The sequence below is a fragment of the Vanessa cardui genome, chromosome 24 (assembly GCF_905220365.1).
Source record: "Vanessa cardui chromosome 24, ilVanCard2.1, whole genome shotgun sequence".
NCBI classification, from domain to species: Eukaryota; Metazoa; Arthropoda; class Insecta; order Lepidoptera; family Nymphalidae; genus Vanessa; species Vanessa cardui.
The window spans coordinates 1,837,689-1,843,688 of record NC_061146.1 but is presented as its reverse complement, the minus strand read 5'-3'; positions in this window follow the sequence as shown (position 1 = coordinate 1,843,688).

The window sequence follows — 6,000 nt, the reverse complement described above, 5'->3', positions numbered from 1 at the left end:
TTTTGAAGTTAAACGAATAATACATATTAGTGACCAAGTGGTCAGTGTAAGTACGTTGAAGTGGCTCATTTGCTGTTTAGTTATTGAATTTCAGGCTCGTTTTTAAATTTAATATTCACAAATGCACAATCAATCAAATATACTTTATTCAAGAAAGCTCTTACAAGCACTTTTGATTAGTCATTTAACAACTATATTAAGTGAGGTTGCCATCGGTTCGGAAATAGAAGTTAAGTTCTATCAAAAAGAACCGGCAATAATCTGTAGTTAGTAATTGTATTTAAGTGACAATAAAGTCATGTTAATTAAATACAATTATATATGTATCTAATATATCCCGCATAATTAATTCCATGCTTTTTTATCATCTGTACGAGTATAATCTGGTATTGAAAAATATGCCTTCTCTACCGATGTTTAGTTTAGAAATTATTTGAATTTATAAAACGGCAAAGTTTAAAATATTTGCGGAATTTTAACCTCGAAACTAGGAATAATTAATTACATAAAATCTTGCATGGGCAATGGCTATAAGGGGTGGTGACTTACCATCAGATGGCCTACATTAGCTTATCTATAAAAATTTTGTACCTGCATACGTGTATATTTAGGATTTTGATAGAAATAGCGTTTCTAGTAGCAATTATTTTAATTTCAAACAATCATTTGGTCCACGTTCTCATCTAAATTTAAATACTTAATGGAAAAATTTATATTTGCTATCTCACCTTCCTGAATTTTGAGTAAACCAAACATACTGTTTTATAAGAATCAACTATTAAAGCTATTTTTAAACAAGATAATTCATTCCCAACAAAATATACACTTACAATTTTGAATCCAATGCTTAAAGCATGACTATCATTTATTCACATACTAGTTTTTGCACGCGGGTTACTCGCTATTTATGGGTCCTTAGACTTCAAGCCTGTTTCCAAACCAAATTTCATCAAGTACGAATCAGTGCTTTGATCGTTAAAGACCAATAGACAAATAGAGTTACTTTCGAATTTATAATATTAGTATAGATTATTTATATGGTTGAGATGGCCCAGTGGTTAGAACGCGTGCATCTTAACCTATGATTGCGGGTTCAAAGCCAGGCAAGCACCGCTATATATATATGTGCTTAATTTGTATTTATAATTCATCTCGTGCTCGGCGGTGAAGGAAAACATCGTGAGGAAACCTGCATGTGTCTAATTTCATCGAAATTCTGTCACATGTGCATTCCACCAACCCGCATTGGAACAGCGTGGTGAAATATGTTCCAAACCCTCTCTTTAATGGAAGAGGAGGCCTTATCTCAGCAGTGGGAAATGGACAGGCTGTTACTTTACTTTACTTTATTTATATGGCTGATGTAACTGTTAACTACTTCTTGCTTTCATTCTCTGCCCTGAAATCGTCATTTATTAAATATTGACGCACTACTTATCATTTTTATCTCTTTTTTTAATTATGGTAGGAATTAAATATTTACATTTAAAATAAGGCCTTAATTAAATATAAATAAAAATTAAAAACAGTTACTGTAAAAATCATTAATTGTAGCAGGTGTTCGAAACTTTTTGCAAAAAATTAACCAGCCCTTGTCACCAGTGGATGAAATAAGGCAAGGTGTTAAGGTCTGCCCTTTTATTGAGGAAAAGGTTAGGAGCATATTCCACCAAGATACCCCAATGCGGGTTCGTGGACTCACATGTACAATTTCGTAGAAATTAGACACATGCAGATTTCCTCACAATGTTTTCCTTCACCGCCGAGCAAGAAATGTATTATAAACACAAATTAAGTAAGTGAAATTTCATTGGTGCTCGCCTGGATTTGAACTCGCTATCGTCGGTTATTATGTACGTGTTCTAACCACTAGGCCATCTCTCGCAAATCGTCGCAAAACAATGATATAATATCCATTATCATAACAACAACAACAACAACATAATAACAGACAGATAGACATCTTGGTTATCAGTCTGTTACTGAGAAAGGTTATAGGTTACTTAAGTTCACGCTACAAAGCTAATGTTCGAGACTAACGATATGAGAAATTTAGTTTAATAAAGATTCAACCACAGTTAAAGTAGAGCGAAAGATATCATTAAACTATGTAAAGATATTTATTACTCAAAACGAATTATACGGCACTTACTTGAGCAATGTTAAAAGTTTATTACTTCGAAACGCACAATTATTTTGCGTAGTCCAATTCAACTATAACAAATAAGCTTTCAATAATAGATAATTAATATTGAAACTTGTTACAGTGTATAAAAATCAGTACGTTAATATTTGTTTAAAAATGTCGTATTACTTAAATTTAGTTTTTTTTATCTGAATTTAAAAATGTTACATAATTTTGTATTATTTATATATGTGTAAAAAACTAAGTTACTTGTGTTGTCAATTATTATTGAATGTGAGCAATGAAATATGGTTTGTTTTGCCTACTTATTACATTAAAAAATTATCTATATATTATCTTACTCACAGTTTTTTATTCTTTATGTATTCAATGTACCTATATCCAATATATTGTAATTTATTCATTAACTTCTTATGATTCGTATGTTATTATTCTTTCTTTATAATTAAAAATAAAAACCAATAGGAAATATAATTATTCGTAATAAATAATGTACCTAACAGCATCGCCAGTTGTTATTATACACACACGTGCAATTATGAGACAATATGAGACAACATCACATACATTACTCTGATCCCAATATATATATAGCTGAAGCACTTGTGTTATGGAAAATCAGAAGTAACGACGGTACCACAAACACCCAGACCCAAGACGACATAGAAAAGTAATGATAATCTACATTGACTCGGCCGGGAATCGAACCCGAGACCTCGGAGTGGCGTACCCATGAAAACCGGTGTACACACCATTCGACTACGGAGGTCGTCTAATCAAAATTTTAGGCTCACTAGCTTAAAAAAGTCAAAAATTGACAAGGGGAGAAATTAATTGGTATTTGCTTTACAACGCCATCTAGTGAAAAGTAATGTAATCAATATTTAATATGTATCGTTCAACGTGCAGCATTAAAGGTCTTTGCACTTTATTATTTATAAGCTTATCTTTAATAAATATTACATTAATTATATTATTGCATTCTGCTGGACAAAATAAGTGTATTTTATAATACTGATAGCGCCCTGTACAGTCACTACAAGTAGGTCAATCTTTTTATACATTCGCAACGAACTAGCAGTTTTATTTTTATATAATAAATAATCTACCGGTGAAAATCTATGTGGGCAAAACTTTGACAACCTCGTTGGTTTGTTTAGCGTATAAAGTGACTAAATCAAAATTAAAAAAAAAGGTAAAAGTAAAGTAACAGCCTGAAAATTTTCCACGGCTGGGCTAAGGCCTCCTCTCCCATTAAAGAGAACGCTTGGAACGTATTCCATCAAGATGTTCCAATGCGGGTAGGTGGAATGCACATGTGGCAGAATTTCTATGAAATTAGACACATGCAGGCCTCCACGCGATGTTTTCCTTCACCGCCGAGCACGAGATGAATTACAAACACAAATTAAGCACATATATATATAGTGATGCTTGCCTGGATTTGAACCCGAAATCATCGGTTAAGATGCACGCGTTCTAACCACTGGGCCATCTCGGCCAAAATAAACATGTTTCAAGTAGGCTAGTGAGTACTATGTATATAAAATAGTATATTAGATACTATCAGTTCGAATGCAGATTCTACGGTTCTTCTTTCAATTTTTTTTAATATCTTGTATACCTTTATCTATTTTCAGTCTGAAGCAAAGTATCCCTAATTTTTTGAATGCAAGTGTATTATCTGATGTTATTCACCACACCCACTTGAATGCCACCGTTTGGTTAAATGACTATGATTTTTCACTAAAAAACTAAGCTAAATAAGTCGTATGTATCGTGATTAAGAAATATTTGTCTTTTCATCATTCATTGCAAAGATTTTATTCCTCTCATGTTTTAAAGTCAGGCAACATTGGAAAGAAACGTATGAAATATTTGTATGAGTTATTTGTAAATAGAATTTACCAAAACTCATTTTTTCAAAAAAATATCAATTATCTTATCTAATGAGTATTCATTAGACATAATAGTACGTAAACGTGTTCCCAATAACTTGCTTTTTTAATTTGTATTCACGACAACATAATAAAAGTAGTCGGTATATTTTTTATTGTATAATTAAATTTACAGCTTCCTAGATTGCAAATAAATACATAAATTTAATTTTTTTTAAATAGAGATTTCTTATTATGTCAAAAGTATGACAAACATTGAAGTTATGGTTTTATTTTAAATATATATTTTCATGACTTAGATCCTTTTAATGAGACATCATACTGGTAAGCGTAAAATATGTCCTATCAATCTTGCTTAAAAGATACTCGTATCACATAACGCAAATGCTTTAACTAACACCAGATGTGCACAGCGGGCATGACAAAGTGAAAAGAAAAATCCTGATCACAATTGCAGATCAGCGTTCCCTGATTACTGTATCAGCAACTGATACAAGAAACTGTCCTAAGTACAGTCCATTAGGAGGTCAAGACTGATTTAATGAAAGCGCATAATTATACCAGCTTCTAGAAGTTATTCCAGATACACTTGTTTTGCTGATGGTTCACTTATTGTCACTACACTACGAGCAATAGATATAGTCAAAAGTAATTAAATCCCAACGTATAGTTTTACATTTAACATACGTAAAATGAAGATTCATAAGAGGTTATTGGGGCTACTTGAAATTATTTATAATTTTGTTTGCTTTGATTTCACATATACATATATATAATATATGGCATTCATTCCACGGAACTATGAAATAGGGCAAACGATTGATAAATTATTTGTGCATTAAAAATCAGACTGATGATAGTAAGACTGTCATATTTTCTGCCTTGCACAACCACTCTGTGGAACCAGCTTTCGCCAGGGATTTTTCCGAAGTCCGAACCGATACGACTTGGAAATCTTCAAGAAAGAGCGTCTACTTTCAATAAAGACTGACAACGAACTGGTGTTTTAATTGTCTATGGGTGGTGGTAGTCACTTTCCATCAGGTGAGCCGATAGATCGTTTGGCACGTATCATAAAAAAAAATAATTTAGCAAAATTGGCAAGGGTAGACTATGTTAAAGTTAGGAAAATTAAAAATGTCGAATAGAAGGTTTGGTAAGAGAATCACATTTATGTAGTAACCAGGGAATTTATTTGGTAGGTAGGAAAAGTTCATCCGGGTAGGCACTATTAACTCAATACCTATAATACTGCCAATAATATACACAAGATATAGTATTATTGGGTTCCGGCTTGAAGGGTGATCCGTTTTAATTGTAGTCACAAATTATATATCTTAATTTCTAAAGTTGACGCATAGAGCGTAGACCGTAGTGACCACTTACCCTCATTGTGGACCATCATTATTGACACCTTAAGAAATATTAACATGTTTTTTACATTTATACATATAAAAAATTGGAGTGTCTGTTTGTAATATTAAAATAGTCCTTTTTTACTCAATGAACATGTATGTTTACACAGTACACATACCAAAATATATTTTTTTACAATTTTTTTTCTGTCTATCTGCCTGTTTGTTCTAACTAATATCTGAAACGGCTGGACCGATTTTGACGTAACGTTCCACTGGCTGACTGATACAATAAGGGTAAATTTAGGCTACAGTAACATTTCCTTTTTTGTTAAATTCAAACGCGTACAAGGTTGCGGGCCCAGCCGGTCATCAATAAGCTCAACGACTTAGCACTTGAGATGTTATGTCCGTTGTGCCACACTCAAAACAGTCATTTATATTCGTTTTCCTAATTAATTAATAGATAATAATAACATGTATTTATTAATATTGATTTCAAATTTTCAAACTCGTTTATTTTATGTTTAAAAACACATTATTTATAGTGGTCTATTATCAAAGTATTCGTTATTATATCGATTGAAATACTCATAATCAT